This window comes from Anser cygnoides, chromosome 13, assembly GCF_040182565.1.
Source record: "Anser cygnoides isolate HZ-2024a breed goose chromosome 13, Taihu_goose_T2T_genome, whole genome shotgun sequence".
NCBI lineage: Eukaryota > Metazoa > Chordata > Aves > Anseriformes > Anatidae > Anser > Anser cygnoides.
In genome coordinates, this window is record NC_089885.1 from 12,319,623 (window position 1) to 12,337,807 (window position 18,185).

The following is an 18,185-nucleotide window of genomic DNA, read 5'->3' on the forward strand; positions in this document are numbered from 1 at the left end:
TTCCCATCATATGCAGACACAAGGTTCTGATGCAGCCTGAGGCTGCAACCATCTCTACTGCTTTGCACGTCCTGATGGACTTCAGATGATGTTTTCCAGGAGAGACTTATCAGATTTCGATTGCTGTTGAGGTATTCATAAAATAACCCAAGGCAAAGATAAAGCAAATTACGTATTTTGTTTGAGCATTGTTATGTTTCCCTATACTTTTTGTCAGTGTTGGGTTTCCCGCTGGCACTTAAGGAAAGAAAAGAAAGTAATGAAATTATGAGTTCAGTCGTCTAGCGGTTGCTCTGTGATTTTGATCTGGGGCTCGTGTCAAGTCTATAATTACCTGAATAACCATCCTGACCGCCTACAATTTCTGGACTAATATATTCCTTTGGGGTCCATCATAAACTCTCCTGTTAAGCTCCTCATCCGGCATTGCTGGCCTCTAGCTCTTTTCCTGAGCTTGAACATTTTTTTCCATTGCTGCTCCCTTGAGGTACTTCCCTTCCAGCAGGAAAATGGAGTAAAATCTTTCCTCCTCCAATCACTGTGAAAGGCTTGCATGCTGCTTTCTATTCTCTGTATGCTCAGTGCTCACCCTACTATTTCTTACTCATTTAGCATCCCTTGTCCTTATCTTTGGGTCTCTCTGTCACTCCACTTTGATTACTTTTTCCCCTCTTTTTGCCATCTTCATTTTTTCTTCTTTTTTTTTTTTCCTTTTTTTTCTTGAACAGTCCATTTATTTCCTTGACATAACAATTACTGACAGTCTGGTATCCTGTCTCCAACAGCAGCAAATAGCAGATGCTTAGAGAAGAATATAAGAAACAGGGTGAGAATATAATAACCCTAATATATCCTGCCAGCAATGATCAGTATCACGTATGCCTGACTGTGTTGTGAATGTGTTTAAGCAGAGCCCAGTGGGGGATATAATGCCTAAAACCATGTGGGTGAGAAAAGGATAATTTTACAAGATGGCAAATTTTCTCGCATAGCTGCTGTTCTCTAAAAGCGCTGCCCTCTCCTTGCATTGCTTTGCTTTGCTTACCACAGAAAGCTACAGCAGTGCTGTGCTTGTTCTGAGCATGCCCTGGGGTTCATCTGCAGGGCTCCTTGCACCTGATTGAATACGAGTTTGTGTTTCTCTCCCTTAGAGGTTTTTTGGGGTGATGATTGCAGTGTGACAAGATAAAGGGAGAAGTACTTGCTTGGTTATGAGCCTTTATGTGATTGCACTGTCTGACAATTTTCTCCAGCTTTCAATCTTCGGCTAGCTGTAACGCAAGCTGATGTAGCTGGAAGTGTGATATTGAGAAAGATTTTTGTGGAAAAATCGTGGCCACATAAGGAAGGGAGAGATTCAAAAATGTTTCCCCTTCCTATGGAGAGATTGCAGGTCTGTCATGCTTGTCCCACAGGTGAGTGAGTGAGCACCACTGTAATCCCTGGGGAAACAGGCGTGGGCCAACTGTGTGCTCACAGGCGTAGAGAAGCGGTGTGCGGTGGCTATCACTGGAAATCCATCAGTTGCTGGACGAATTGCTATAAAGCAAGAGAGAGTGCGGTAACAGTGCTGGGAAATATTTTGAGCGGTGTTTCCTAGGCTGAATAGGAAAGGGGTTGCATGTTTTTTTGTCGTTTGGTTGGTTTTTGTGAGGTGGTTGTTAGCTATTTTATTTTTACTCTTTGGTCACCATTGTACTGGGGTAGTGCAGTGTAGCAATCTTCTTAGTCATATAACTTTGTCATTGCGACAATGTGGTGGTAATGTTTACATCTATATTTCTGGCTAATGAAGAGGAAGAAGATAAGTGGATGTAATAAAATAATACTACTAATAATAAAGTATCTCCTGCACTCTTCTAGCTTAAAAACAACAAAAAAATCATACAAAACAGCTTTTTTGCTCAGCAAGGCAAGGTAGGTATATGAGGAAAAATAACTTAGACGGAGATGGATTTCAAGCCCACTGTAGTCCATAGGTGCCTTCTATTGAGCTAATGGATTTCATGTTAATGTACTGCAAAACATTTTTAAAAATATTTTTACACCCTAAACAGCAGAGAGATGCATATGAAGAACCTTCTCAGTGGAAATTAACTCTTAATCTATGTTGTGGCTTTTTTTTTTTTTTTAAACCTCTGATCTGCATCTCTACCCATCCACATGCCTCAGGCAGCCTTGCTCACTGTGCTCAACCTGGTTGGCAGTTTAAAGGTGTAAAAGACAAGGGAGTCCCCTTATTGGATTAATGCTGGGACATGAGCCTCTGCTTGCTGGTGGCTGATGGCTGCTTCCTTGCAGGTGGGAGCAGGGCTTTGCATACGGAGGAAGGCTGTGAGCATTAGCCACGATGCTGGCTTTGCTAAGGTGCGACGGTGAGGTGTAGTGGAGCAGCCGACGTAATAGGAGGATGTGGATTTGGGGTGTGTGTATTTCTTTCTGCATCTTCGTGGTTACTTTCAGGTTCATTTTTTATTTCTAGATTATTTTTTAGTTTTCTGAAAACTTCTCCGATCTTTATTTAAGTCTGAAACAAAGTCTGAACCTGTGAAGCAAGTAGAAAAATGTATTTTAATTTTTTAAAACGCTAGGTTTGAAGTTGCATTTAAAAATCTCTATTAGCAAGTTGAATATATTATCTAAGGCACTATGCAGTGAAATCAGAAGAGTGATGTTGCAGGAATTAGATCTCTAACTGTAAGTTCTTCACTTCTGCGCTTTCTCTGTTACCATCAGTACTCCAGCAGCGAACAACCACAGTTTGATTTATCCTCAGCTGATGGTCGGATTTACAGATATACATTTGTTTTTTTATCTGAGTTGTGTTTTCTTCACATGATATGTTTTCTTATTGTGCCTGTTGCTTTGTGCATTGCTAGCTGCAAAATTTTTGTAGAAGTCCTTGGAACTTCCTTAGGATAATATATGAAAGAATAATGGGAATAAAGAGGGATTTTTATTGACATGACAAGCCTTCTGTACCCAGCTCTTTACCGTATAACTTCACCAAGAAGGAAAAGGGTCCTTCTATTAATATAGATGAGTCCATAAGTCTCTACAGCTCTAACCACTCTAGTGCATGCTGTGTGATTGTTAAAAAGGATTGGGCGTTATTCTTCCCAATTTTTTTCTCCTGGAAGTGTAAGAGTAATGACCTATGCCAAGTGATCGTAGCAGTGGATTTAGGGGATGTTCAGGAGAAGAGGGTGAAGCACACAGTGAGCCTTTCCCAGGTGGAGTTTTTTTTTTTTTTTAACTTCGTGCAAAGTTGCGCGTGCCAGGCCTTAGGAGTTCGTGAATATGAAAATTAGCTTATGTACCTTCCTGCCCTGGATTTATAATTCCTTTGATGCCAAAGTGAACTGTATCTAGAGACTCAGGGTAGAAATATGCCTACTGATATATGTTTTAGTTCTGTGTAAATCATTTGTAAGTACAGCACACTCTATTCATTTAGCTAGTGACAGTGTTATTTAGGGGTGATATGAAGCAGTCACAAAGTAATAAGAATTGCCTGAGGAAAAAAAGGTGCTAAAGCTCTTAGGTGTAATGCTAATTTAAGTAAAATATGTGCTGTATTGGGGCTGTAGAATATCTCTCTTAGAAGTCTTAATAATATTCAACTCTTAGATGCTTAAAGGTTCGTTTTATTCAAAATGAAAACGCCATGGTTATTTAAGTACATTTAGACTCATTTTATAGGTTGGGTTGATTCATTCTGTTCTTAAAATCATATTTTATGGGTATCTTAACAGAAGGGACACCTGTGCCTACCTAATGTATGTAAATGTAGTCCAGCGGTGAATTTCCCTAGCCATGATAGAAAGCACAGGGAGCTAACTTCTAATCATGATGCTAAGTCAGGCCATGTTTCAGGTTAGGCTGATACACAAGGACATCAGTATTAAGCGGATATTACTTTAATTATATATTAATGCTGATGTGGTGCATAGAAAAGAATGCAACTCTCTCCAAGACCTGAATAAAAAGTAAATGTCACAGAGATCTGCTAACTTTATGTTGAACCAAATCATAAATATGCCAAAAAGTAATAGAAAGCCCTCCTAACTTGGGTGGGAGAAGAAGGAGGAGGCTACTTATTGCCTCTGCTTTTGATTTCTCTAAAGGTTTTTCACTGTAACATCTCTTGCTAGAACGATAACCTTGACCTAGTTGCAAATGAAGTTAAGTTAGATTGGAGCTGTTGCTACCGTCTTGCTGTGTAGGTGCTTCCTAGTCATGGTGCAATGAAGAAAAACAATTCTTACTAACTTTAAGTGCCCCTTTATATATCCCAAAAGATAAGTGCCTTTTTTTTTTTTTTTAATCTTTTAACTATTGGAACGTGGATTAAAGCATAGCAGGATAGCAATGATGAGATGGCTGTATTTATTGGCAATATCAGCCTGTGTGAATGCTGGATGAGGTCCTCTCCAGCCTGATTAGCAGTATTTTTCCAAGGTGAGATGAAATATTATTTTAGTTTGTGGTGAGCCCTGAAAGTAATAGTTGCCATTAACTAAAGATTTAAACTTTGTCCCTGGCTGCTGCTGGGTGTAGATTTTATGACGGTTCTCTTTTTATTTCTCCAGCTTCTGTTGTATAGTTTGTGTTCATTTAGTCTGTCAAAATAGGCTGTCTCATCTTAGGCTTCCAATTAATTTTCCGGAGTGTTGCTGTGTATAAGGTACAATTTTTCCCTGTCTCTTTCAGCTGTGGCATGGCAAATACTGTACCTTCCTGCACCACAGCAGCAAGTCCTCCCATGCTTTGGGGAAGAGCAGATGTGGATGCTGTGCTAATGATCTTCATTTGGGAGAAGACATATCCAGGAAGGCAAATTTCCTTCCGCCCTACTGAAGCAGTAAGCTCTGTGTACACATGGGGGTCTCTTCCATTGCTTATTAAGCTACTGGGGCTCATATAACCCCCCTTTCTTTCTCTCCCCACCTCTCAGGAAATAAAATCTCAAAGGTTACTTTTTTTTTTTTTTAAAATATGTGTCTTAGAGGTGCGAGATGCCTTGCAGCAACTGTTCTGGTGCCCTGCCATATAAAGTCTCCAGTAAACACACAAAAGCACAATGATGTGTGTGGGGCAGTTCTATGGTTATCCTAAACAATTAGAAGGCACCTGGGCAGCGACAGGCAAACTGAGGGGAGTTCTTGTTGTTTTTTAACTGGAATCACACATTTGGATTTCTTTTTTCCTTTTTAACCTGCTTTTTCTTTTTTTTTTTTATTCTATCCAAACTTCTGGATGTTGTTTCTGTTGTAGACTGCTGAGCATCACCACTCTTTCAGTGGATATAAAGAATTTAACTGCATGATTTTTTAGATTTTGCAATGCAACTGTCTAATTTTTAAAGGTGTATTCACATTTTTATATCAGTTTTTGTGATATATTTGGAAAATTCATGCTTTACTGTTGAATGCAAATCTCAGCATATTGATGTTTAACTGTTGCAAAGTGACACAGAGCAGAGTAAACTCACTGTGCTGTTCTTGCAGCGTGTTTATTGCTTTTGCAGTACTGGCATACTGGTGGGAAAAAGATTTGTTTCATGCCATGCAGCTGAGTTAACCATGCTGCTGGCAGGTCTCTGGTGGCTCTGTGTTTTTTCTTTGAGTCTGCTACCTGTTCCAGGCAGATGGTGTTCAGGTTGCAGGCAGGCTGTTCTTTGCTGAACGAACCTGTCTGATCATTACAGCCAAATGAGAACAACTATGAACATCTTTTGTCTCTAACGTTGTCATATGAAGAATGGCAGGGTGAAATCTGAGCTGGTATCTGTGCCTGTCCCAGAAATACGTTATCTATTTAAAATATTCACGGATGTCACTTTTCTCAGCCCCTGCTGTGAGGGATGAAGCTAGGAGACGGGAAGTGACCAGCCATAGCTGTAAGATAAACACCAAAGATTTTGTGTCATGCTTTCATGGCTCTAACCTGCTGCTCAGAAGGATCTCCTATTAAGCTTTAGAAAGTTAGCTAGTCTTGTAGCTTTAAAGCTCTGTTTGTCACCTGTTTATTAGCTGTGGCTGCAGGAAGAACTAAATCCACGATCCAAATGATAGATCTCAATATGTCTAAAATAAATTAACAAACAAAAGAGCCCCAACCCCTTTTTACTCTGAATAATGTCTCTCTACACTTACATCAACATTTTTGTGTGTAGGCTGTGTCCAGGCCAAGAAGATAATTGTGATCAGGAGGGTTCTATCTGCCACGTGACTGTCTCCAGCAATAATGAATTCAGAGCCCTCTATAGATTTTTGCAAGTGGGTTTACAATGTTCTTACATTGAGGTAGAAGATGGTATCTACCAGAGACAAGCAAAAAGCTCACTAATAACACTTTGTGAATAATAATTACAGAGCTGTATTCACCTCTGATTTTTATTCTGAAATTTCTGGGAGAAAACTGCATACTGAGATAGAATTTTCTCTCATGTTATGTTTTACTCAAGGACTTCTCTTTCACTTCTGGCTGATTGAGGAAAAATGAGAAAATACTTTATCGAACCTTAATATTCCCAGTAGTGTGAGAAGCATCCTAAAGGGCTGGATGTATGTTATAATGGCAGTGGTCTCTTTGAAGATGGGTAGCGCAGGGATCAAGCTTGAAAATCTAGATATAATTTTGTAAGATAGTTCAGTTTAGTCAGGGCGATAGATTTAATTTTGTTTTGATTGGAAAGGAAATAGAAAGGTGTGAGGCTTTTTTAAAAAATGATAGGAAAGGGTAACTCCTTTTAGAGAAGAGGCCTTGTTTTCTCCATTTTCATACAAATGTAGATGTTAATTCCTGAAAAGATAAAGATCTGTGCACAAATTGCTGCCTGGAATTGTTGCTTCTGTCTTTCATAACAGCAATTTCTGTAGCACTATATAAAAATTCATTTCCATGGCAGAGGTGGGTTATATGTAATTCTGAAAATGTGCCACATCTTTAATGAGCACTGATGAAAAAATATTTATTAACAGTTCTTTGGTTATCAGAAAAGCTTTTGAGTGTTCAATGTTTACAGATTCTGTAATGTGTTTCCTGGGCATTGGGGCAGTTACCGTTCATAGCAAAGCTCTGCAAAGGGATGTTTTTTTTTTTTTAGATGATGTTATTCTTTATTTCTGTGCAACTTCTCAAGCTTACCATAGAAAATAACATCTCCAGACTACACGATTTTCCCAAGTTAGTGACTTTTATGTGGATGATGATTGCAGCCAAGGAAAGAAGGATATTAAAAAGGGAAGTTGTATGTGGATGTAGTGAATAAAAGCCATACAATATTTGTATTGTAGCTACGTTGTGGTAAAAGCCTTTGAACGTTATATGAAACAGCATCTCTGAATATCGAACAGTGTTTCGCTGCAACTGAGGTGGTTGAGATGGACCATGAGTCCCAAGCTACTGAACAGTTCCTTAAATCAAGACATCAAATCCATCAGAAGAAATCAAGTTCCCACTTTGTGATCATTAACAACACTGAATCAACATGTGAAAACCTGGGTGTGCCTTGTCTTACCCAGAAGGATTCCTGGTAGCTGTGAGGGGTTACACCCTCAGGAGCCACAGTCTCTTAAGTGTCTTGTGAGGAGAAGGAAGGGAAGGGAGAGACTGGCGATAGAGTAGGAGCTTCTCAGGTTTGTGGTTGAATGCCTGGCAGCACTGAATAGAGAAATACCTCTCTTTGTCTCAAACTTAATGAAAATGCCCCCTCAAAACAGCTCTCCTGATTTGTCCTACACTCAAAATAGAAATACCTTTGCTTTCTCGCTTCCGATGGCACTCAATGAAACACACAAATGTGGGCAGGAAGAGACTCTGAATACCCCATTCAGAATATGCAATTTGGATTTTTTTTTGTTTGTTTTTAAAGAGAGAGGCTTTGTTTTATGATTTACTTATTGCATGACAGGAGTATTTTTGTTTTTATAATAAGAAAGCAGTTTAATTGAATTCCTTATTTTATAGGCAGGGTCTAAACAAGAATTACTAGAAGGTAATTTCTATAATGTTGACAATTCTCCTTTTTGTAACACTTATTTATAAGACTATCATGACTGTGACACAGATGTATGTACCAAAATAGTACATATTTATAGACTAAGTCTATAGTTTAAGGCAAATAAGTAGGTCTTGCCTTTAGTAAGATATTTTCCTGTATAAGGACTATGTTTTTATATAGTGTGGATAATGGTGTCTTTGCTATCTGAGGAGTGCATGGGTATGACTCACAGTGTCATAAATACTACTGCTATTACAGTGAGCATCCAAGTGAAATTACACAAAATTATATATTTGCCAGGGTTCTTTTCTCTAACGGCCAAACTTGAAAATAGAAAGCTTTATTATGCGTTTTGATGCATTTGAACTATTCGGTGTTCTTGGTGGCCCACTAGACAATTTAATAGGGCTCCTGAACATCATCAATAATTCATGTGTCTCTTAAACAAGCATGTGGTACTTGTTCAGTGACAATCAGACCATGCGATACCGGGAGCTGCTCTGGGATGTTCAGGGCCACCTACTATCCAGCCTGTCAGTGCTGGTTCTTGACCTTACAGAAGTGCAAGCTTCATGGATTTGAGCCCTGTGTGGATTGTCCCAAGCAGGGAACTTTGCTCCCCCAAGCAGGGGCTTTGCCTCAGCAAGCCCACTGTGCCCTTACTATAACAGTATTTTCATGAACAGGAGGTGATTGTTTTCTGAGGATGTGGAGAACTTTGTTTCAATGTGAGTTGCCTGCTGCGGGAATGATGTAGGCCATCACAGGATGAACACACAGGGTGTTCAGTTCTGGCTGGGCCAGACACAGGAAATGGATGACCCAAAGTGAGGAGGTGTGGAGGAGGCCTAGCCTGGGCTAAGTGAGGGTGCAGGTAACATTAGCACAAGTGTAAGGCAGTGTTAAACTGGAGTGCACGGTTCCAGTTCAAGACAGAATTGAAAATCCAGTGATTATTGTAGGATACTGATGTTTATTAAAAAAAAAAAATGGAATAGAAAACGTTATGTGGTTTGATTTTTTTCTGCTTTGTGGTATGTCTTTGTTTTTATTCTTGTTTTTCAGTACTGGAACATCCCTTGCTATGCTAAATACCATATCCAAATAGAAGGTTTTAGAATCAAAGAGGATTGAGAAGGGCAAGGGGTGAGTACAAGGGAGGCTATTCCCCATAGGGGTCTGTCCTCTTGACGTGCCTCAGGCAGTTCTGCTGGCAACATTTGTGTTCTTTGATCTCATTTTACCATTGGAGAACGGAGACATGTAAAAATTAAATGACTTAGATAAACATCTTGGTAGAGTTGAGAAATGTCTGCCAGTTTCCTGTATAGCAGTCCAGTCTTTTCCTGCAAAAATCTTCATCCCGTAGACTTGTCACATCTAAGCTATGACTGTGTGTCTACAGATAGGGTAAGAACTCACAAGAGCTCAGTTATTAAGGGTGTAATGTCTTGAACAAGTATTTCTGAAAACTGTTAACACTGTTGAATGTGAATCTGTTGAATAAAGAGCAGGAACTGGGCAGATGAAAGAAAACGGCGCAAACCATTCACGTGAGTTTTTCTACAGCTGGAATCAGTCCAAAGTCAAGACCTTCTCTCTCCCTATTTGAAGTTATTGTTCTTTATCAGGTTTCTAAGAAAGATCCCATGCTGGTTTCCTTAGGGCTGTATTTGCTATCAAGATAATGGCCAGATTGCCCTGTCTTTGTTCAGGATGCAGAAGTGTGTGAAGAACTCCATGGCTAGGCAGCTTTCAGGAGCTGAGCTACTATCCCCAGGCAAATGTGCTCTGTGCTGGTTTGAAAATAGGTTTTTGCAGATAGCCGAAGGACTGGTAATGCAGCACAGCGTATCTCCTTTGGCTAGCTGGGGTATTTGGGCTGAAATGAGAATTCTTGCTCCATAGTGAGAAAACAATAAAGTGGCTGATTGTACTACCAGACCTTATGCCTCACGCTTATGCCTCAGAGTGGTGGACAGAAAGAAAAGGCAAGTTGTTTCACGCCAAGGGTTACCATGCTTGCTTGTCTGGGACACACATTTCCCAGTAAAGTAAAGCCACTTTCTTATTAGGCTGTCATCTGGAAATCAAAGACCGCGGTTCATGTACCAAATGTGGTGTTCCTCATGTGGAATTTGGAACTCCTAGCATTTGAACCTACAGGTCAAAGCTTATTTCCTGCTTCTTTTCAAACTTTAAGAATCTGACATAAAAGGCTAGTGAGTACCCGACTGACTGCGGCTGAGCTTTGAGCAATGCTGCCTCTGTTGCCTGTTACATGTCTGGAGCTGCTGTGTATGCAGCATTACAGGTTGCATTGCTGTTGCCCAAACTGCTCTTCACAAATCAAGTAACTCTGAAATGTGACAGGATGGTACCGTTTCATAAGGATTTACTTTATCCCTATTTTTTATCCCTATTTTTCTATCTTATTGCTGTGACAAGTGCTGGAGTCCCTCCAGACTGTCAGTGGGCCACAGCCTGGGACCCTCTTTTCAAATCTGCTTTATTACTTAGTGGCATATTTTGTTTCCATGGAGACCTGTCCCCATCCCCAACCGAATTCAAATTAGAAGATTGTCAGGTGCATAAACAATGCTGTCATTAAATAGCGTTCTCAGGTCTGAACAGATGCTTGTGTGCCTTCCCAGGCAGGCAGTGTGGCAGCAGGAGAAGTTATGTGGCCACCAGAATTTGTTGCAAACCTGCAAAGCCCTGAAAGATCTGATGAAACCAGCTGCTGCACCCTGGAGAGGGGTATTTCCTGTGGCTGGTGTTCTTCAAGGTTGTCACGTCCATAACAGTTATGTCCATAGGAAAGGTGGAGTATTTTTTCGTGATCAAAAATGATGTATTTCATTTACATCTAAAAGTCTGCCTGTAAAGTAGGTATTGAAAAGAACAGATTTATAACAAGAATAAATAAATAAATAAATGTATATATATCAAACAGAGCGTGTTGTTAGCAGGAAAATGAGATTAACCAGAACACGCATCTTGGAGTGAGGGGTGAGTTTCTATCACAGAGCGTGGAAATGCAGCTATGAGATATCCAAACAGTTTTTGTGTTCGTAGTGCTGTGATGAATAAGAGTTGTTGATTGACATTAATATTTTCCATCCTACTTGTATACTGGCATAACAAGAATTGCTCATGGCAATATTATTTTCCTTTCAGTTCCTCCCCTATGGATGTAATGGTAGGAGATCATCAGTAACTGGAAAAAAAAAGCTTACTTTAATGATGTAGAAGTGAAAGTACTGTGTCTGAAAGAATAGTGTTTCCCTTTGTGTCTTTGTGAAGCCTTACAGATACTATTATATTGGTAACCACTTTTTGTAAGTGCTGTATTAGCAGGACAAAAACGCTGCACAAGAGAATTTGCAAATCTTTTTGGGAGAGCCATTAGACTGTGAGAGAAAATGTGGTTCTGCATCTCTCTAAAAATAAGATATTTGCATCTGTATAAGAACTTCAATTTTGGTAGCCAGGAATAGTCTAGGAATCTTCATTGTAATTATTAAGAACTACTGAGTTGCACAATTACTGCTTTGAGAGAGATGTGAATGTACTTGGTATTTCAGATGACATGGAGAAGAATTTATTACTATTTAAAAAGCTGGAGGAGTTTACTTGTTTGCTGGCAAACAGTATAGAAATTCAGGAATTGCCAGGCTGGAGAAGGCTTCAGGTCTGTCTTGTTTGGTGTGTCTGCCCTGACAGACGTTAAGATCAGAGGTTTCAAAGAATGGGAGGAACCTTGTCGTAGGAGAGGTGAGATGATTTCTTCAGCTGGTGGAAGCCAGTTGGTGGGAGGACAGCAGAGATGCAGAAAGGGTGCTACTTTTTTTTTTTTCTTCTGCGTGTGTGTGTGTGTTTGTGCATGTGGCTGTCACTTAACATTTGAAGATCCTAAATGGAAATCATCGGTTTGGAAAGTGGTCAGTGCCAGGACATTGTTTTGCATAAATTAGCAGTCGGTTTGGTTTATGAGTATGAAATTTTGGTGCTATGGGTCTCCACTCTACATTGCTAGTCACAGAGTTGTAGCCTGAGCATTGTCTGGGGTCCCCCTGAACTCAAGATGGGAGGTGTCTCATATCGGTTGGGTCTTGGATCATGCAGAAGAGCCCCCCAAGGCCTGCAGCCTGGAAGCCAATAGTGGTAGGATTTTGTGCAGTGTGGAGTGATGTGGTCGGGTCATAGATTTGCTGATGTGCATCAGCTCATGTGATGCGAGAACAGTAACCATTTTTGGAACTACTGCAAAATGTCCACAGCTCTGCATCTGAGAACTGTTTTCACTTACCTTTGAGATAATGTTAACCAAATAAAACTATTTCACGTTGTTCTGTAAAACTACAGCTGTGCGTTGTTCTGTGCTGTGATGAAATCTTCCCATTCATCAGTTTCGATCAGCTCTGTTCTGCATCCTCTCCGTAGCATCTGTCAAGTTTTTGTCTGCTTTTTGTTTTTCATTAATTTATTGCATAGATTAAAATAGATGAGATATGATGTACTTTTTGCATTAATGCTGCCAGAATCAGAAGCCTAAAATAGGGCTGTGCTAACAGGTGCACATATTCTTTGTCAACAAATAGGTGTCAGTTCCTAATTGCGTCTTTTAGTGGTTAGGCTGAATGCTCTAGCTGGGTGTCAGAGTGGAGTACCATTTGGTTATCATTTCTGCCTTGCTAAGTATTCCCTGCTGCAGAATGTTATTGGAATAAGCTCTTAACATGTCTGTCTTCTGGTCCTTGGAAAAACATGTTTTTCACAGCACATTTTCTTTTGAAGTCTGATTCAAAGTCCATTGTAATCAGTGCACTCTCCCATGCATTTTAATGCAGCCAAATCAATGGTCATGCAATTAGGAACAAAGAATATTGCTCACATCTGCAGGGTGGGAGGATGCCATGATGTTGAAAGGGACATGGGCATCCTGCTGAAAGCCAGCCACGTGTGTGTGTGTTTGAGCATTGTGAGGGTAAAAGTGGCCCTTGAATATACCTGCAGGGGAAGGATTGTTGTTTCTGTACTGCGCACAGATGAGATGGCTGCTTAGGAAGTCAGCCCCACTCTGATGTTAACACTTTTTACAAAGGATTATAGCAATTTGAAGAGGGTTCAGAAAAGCTCTGCAAAAAATTATGTCTGTAAAACCTGCATTTTTAATGAGAGGCTCATCCTAGCTAAAATAAGGTTAATAGAATACTTATTAAACTGTATAAATACTACGTCGGGAGATTTGTGGGCTTCTAAAACTAGTAGGCAAAAGTGGAGCTATGTAAATTGGTGGACGGAAGCTAAAATTAGGCTGATATGTGTTGTAAGAAGTGTAATTCTAAAAATTCTTACCGAAGAGCATGGTGGATCTTCATCACTAAAAGTCCTTAGGAATATGCCAGTTTTGAAGGTCAGCACATTGCTGACTTCCAGGGTAGCTGCAAGAGCCTCTGATTACAGATCTCCGTGTTATACTGTGTACAAGATCTTATTGTTAAGACTATCTCCTCTTGGCCTTAAAGCCTAAACACTTGTCATTCACTGACTTGAGTGAGCTTTGTAGTAAATTCTTTCAAAATCATACCATTAGGTGCTAATTCCTGTAATGATCCAGATACAATTTGTTGGGATTGCTCTATAACACAGTGATTTTAGAAAAGATTTTTTTCTTTCCTGATTTGATTTGATGTTTTTCAATGTCCTTATTTTAAATTGATATTTCTTAGAATATCTTTTGCTGGAGCAGATTTTAAATATGTTTTTAACTATATATAAAATTATCTTGCTGAGGCTCGTGAATGTTCTCTCCCAAGAGAGAAAACTCTAGCTAAATATTCTGGGGGAGGAATTAAACTTTTTTTTTTTTTTTAAAAAAAGACAAACCAACCTTTTCAAATACACATTAAGTGAAGAAAGGATGGATGGGTGAAGCCTTTTTTCTTTCACAACTTTCAGCTTCAGTGTTCTTAAATATTGCTTACAGATTTAACAGGTATAAAATTATCATAGATTTTTTTCAGATTTATTTTCCTTTAAACCATTGTTTAAAGACTTACAGGTGACTACAGATTTTGCAAATGGGATTTTATAGTAAGGTCACAGTTCTGAGATTATGGTTGCTTTATTTATATACAGCATTTATTATGGTAAGACTGAGTAATGTTGCTTGCATCAATGTACTTTAAGTAGCATGCTCCATTTTTCAGTCCTGTCAATATGATGCTCAGCTGAAAGCACGGTTCATGTAAGGGTCTTGCTACAATTCCATACAGACAGATTGCCAACCATGCCCATGTAGTGTTGATTTTATATCTGCATCTTCCTTAATTACTTGTAAATAATAAGCCCTGCAAAGCAGAAAATTATTTTGATTTTGTTCTCAGGGCAGATGTAAGCTGCGTTCTTGCCTTGGAGATTTAGAAATTCACCAGTGAAGTTAAGCTTCACTAGAAGGAAAGGACATGGGCCCATGTGGTAGTGTCACACAGTCCAAATGGATGACATTTTAATGCCAAACAGAATTGTACTTCTGGAAAATAATAATAACAGTACTTTACCCTGTTCTGTCTGCCTCAAAGTGCTTCATTTGCATTAATAAAGCTTTGGGATGTCCTTGCATAGTTGATGCTATTAGTATTGCAGACCAGTGCTTTTAACATTAGTAACATGTCTGTTGAATTGAAGTACAGAGTATGGGTAATATAGGAATAAGAATAATATAAATTTCAACTAAACTGGCTTAATGCGCCCTCCTCCTGTTGGGGGGTGGGGAGGGGGGAGGAGGGGGCAGAGCAGAGAATGAGACAGAAGGAAGAAGCAAAGAAGCTCATCAGATAACAAAAACACAACATGCAATCAGCTACGTTGTTCTTTACAGGAAAACTGCCCCGGAGATGCTTCCAGAGAACGAGATGGATGCAATTCAAAAGGGTAAGTGTGAATAAAGGAGGCTGGCCATTTAAAAGGAAATGGTAAGCACGACTAAAGTGTGGTAGTAGTTGTTAGTATTTTTATTCTTTTAAGATGCACACAATTTAATGTGAAACTGAAATACAGCCCCTGAGTTATCTGAAATTTATCTGCAGCCTGAACAGAGCGGTGCCTGAGAGCATGGGCGCTGCCCTGGTGCTGGCTGTGTTGAGTAAAATTGTGAACAGGACCTGGTGCAATTTTATTAATGGTCTTTAGATATTTCTCTTTCCCAGTTCCATCCTTGTATTTACCATTATGTTTGGATAAAACCTTGTTTACGTTTACCTTGACTCCTTTCATAATAATTTTCACTCTTGGTGTTTTTCAGGTATTTGTTGCAGGGGCACTTCAGGGGTTAGGTTTTTGGGGAATTGTTTTGAGCTGAAGAGCTGTTTCTAATGTCTACCTACATGTATTTTGCTAAAATCTTAGGAGCTGTTTTTCCTGAGATTTCAGTAGGTAATGGTAGCTTTCGTGAAGATCAACAGCCATTTATCCAATTGTGTTGAAAGTTTGGTTTTTCTAAAATTTTTAAAATTTAAAATTTGAAGCGTCTAAGAACTTTGAATTTTTCTTTATGAAATGCTTCTTCTCCCCCCACTTTACAAAGCTGTCTTAGCCTTCTGGAAAGATAAAGTTTGTGTGCTTAGAAATGATAATATGGAATTCCTAGCAAACTTCAGTTCTGCTTCAAACAATTGCTTTTGATTTGTGGTCCTGGCATAGGACTTCATGGAGCTTCATACCCAGGGTTAACTGTATTACAGACACCTTCCTAGCATTTATTTTAGTGCTAACACAGGTATTCTGTTCTTTTGCTGGATTTTTGGATTTTTGTGTGTGTTATAAAATATAACAGAAACATCTGTCGGGAGTCCTCACTGCAGAAAAGAGCAAAATAATTTTCCCTGGTCTGTGTACTGCAATATCCTTCCATTGCGTACTCTGTTCTTACATACTCCACAGCTTTCATTTGTCCTTTATGTTTTGTTTTCACTAAAGAACATTAGACACAGCTTAGCCTGCAGACTTTGTGCAGCTGTTATTCTTCAGCTGCTGTTTCGTTAAAGAGACTGTAAGACGCAGTATGATTCCACTGTCAAAAAAATAAGAACATCTTTGGACCATCAGTCACTGATATGGTTTGCTTTATTCTTGAATGTACATACTTCATAAATTCTAGTGGTTACTTTGGGCTGAAATTTGCTGTGCCAATTGTATTTCTACTTCAGGGAGTGAATTTTGCAATAAAAAATGATTTTGAATGTCAGTCATTGGTGATATAGGATACCTCTGTGCCTTTATTTTGAAATTCTGCTTTCTTAGAAACTTTTTACATGACAAATCTGGTGTGTGTGGAGCTATCATCATCATAATCTGTGTCATGCTTTTGGGCTTGTAGGTTTGTAACTTTTTGGAAGCTTATGAGAGTCAGTGCAGAAAAGCCTATTTCCTTTAAATACAAACAAAATACATCTGAAGAGGGCTGTCCCAGGCAGTATAGTACGGACCTTAACCTGAAATCCTTGTAGAGTGAAGAAATCTTTACAGTTTTGATGGTACTTTGTTTTATTCTCATTGAGCTGTTCTTTAACTGAAAATCTCCCAAATCCTTATATTGATCTGAATGAATCATCTTTTGTTGTGGGATGTAATTGTTGATACACAGCGTAAGGTTTAATACTGTGATGTTATTTGTCAACAAAGCAAAAAAAATAAGTCCCACCTCTGTGTGACCAGCTGAATTCCTGGCCATTCACTGATGGCATGGTCATGGCACTGGGCATGTGGTGGCCACCATGGGAGCTGGGCTCTGCCTCGCTAGCTGCTGCAGGAGCGGGCTGAGACTCTTGCCTGAAACAGCTTGCCAAGGACGCAGAATAACGGAAATAATTTCTGTGATTTACAGTCTATTTATAACTACCAAAAAAGAGTGCTTTTTTAAAGACAAAAATTGCACGAAATGTCTCCTGTCAAAATCTCACTCATCAATGTCAAGTTATCATGACATTGACAAAATAGCTATTTCTGCGTGGAAAATGTGACAAAACTGAGATCTGAATTCGTATCTGACTTTTGTATCTGATGCTTTCCTTGGATTAGGCTCATTTCTCTGGAAAGGTGTTACTTTTAAGCTAACAACTCTAAAAATGGATGACTTTTCCCCTTAAAGTAATCTTAATGTTGATCTTCTATTAAAACTGTAGTTTGCTCATTATGAAATATCTATCATAGCAGCCAGGAGGTGAACAATGTGTAGCAAATTGCATAGCCAGGTATACAAAGCAGTAAATTCATTACCTTTTCCCTGACTCTGACCCTGGAGCCTTTGAACACAACTTCAGCCCTAATAATGCAGCAGAAGAGAGAAGGAAATGACCTGTACTTGGAGGAGAAAAGCAGTCAGTTTTTGATGACTGTGTTGCCCAATACTTGATGTGCTTATATATAAAAGACTTTCCTAAGCTCCTACAGCAATTTCCATTTGTCTTGCGCAAGGATATGGGAGAATGTGTGAAGGACAGTGGAAACCAAGGGTGTTTGAATGTTCTGTGGTTATGATCCAACTCTGCGTTGATATTGATAAGAAAATAAAAATGTGGGTTATAATTCTGACAGACAGTAAATTACAGGCAGCTATTTGTTTCTGAGCCCAACCACTTTTGCATTTAATTTCATATCCTAAGGGAACATCTCTCCATCAGATCAGAAATGCTCAGAAGTTAATGGTCCTTCCTCTGCAAGATCATTTCCCTTTTAACCACGTACCAAGATCTGTCCTTTTTAGATACGACATCCTCAACTTCCCTTAAAAAAGCCACTGTGTGGAGGGGTCCAGGCCCAGTTTGTTGGACAAAAGGAATATATTGGGACCTGCACAACACTCTGCTCTGCTTCCTTTCTGGGCTTGCTAGGGATCAGCTGTTTTTGGCTGACGTTCCTCTCAGCAGAGGGAGGACCTGACAGAGGACTGTTTGGGCACTCTTCTGTTCTCACCTTGAGGATGATTTTTATCCTTTTTTTTTTTTTTTCATACACCTACCTCTGCTCACTTGTCTCACAGGTACTATTCAGAAGCCTGTTTCCTTTGCATTATTTAAAACAATCAAGCAAAAAGCTACCGTGCTTTGCAATTGGTATTAGTGGTATTCTGGGTTGTTTTTGTCTGTTTTCTCTATTTTGGCAGCAACCCTTG

At 39.4% G+C, this 18,185-nt stretch overlaps 1 protein-coding gene across 4 annotated transcripts in view; it reads left to right on the forward strand.

The window, feature by feature from the left end:
• HTR2C (5-hydroxytryptamine receptor 2C) overlaps positions 1-18,185 on the forward strand; it is a 282,289-nt gene that overhangs the window by 65,092 nt on the left and 199,012 nt on the right. For 3 of the 4 annotated variants that reach the window (XM_048080682.2, XM_013183337.3, XM_048080691.2), the window contains exon 2: positions 14,895-14,947. The gene's annotated coding sequence lies outside the window, so the exon portion shown is untranslated. Of the gene's footprint in view, positions 1-4,713; positions 4,865-14,894; positions 14,948-18,185 lie in introns of all 4 variants that reach the window. The other variant, XM_048080671.2, reaches the window with a different exon arrangement.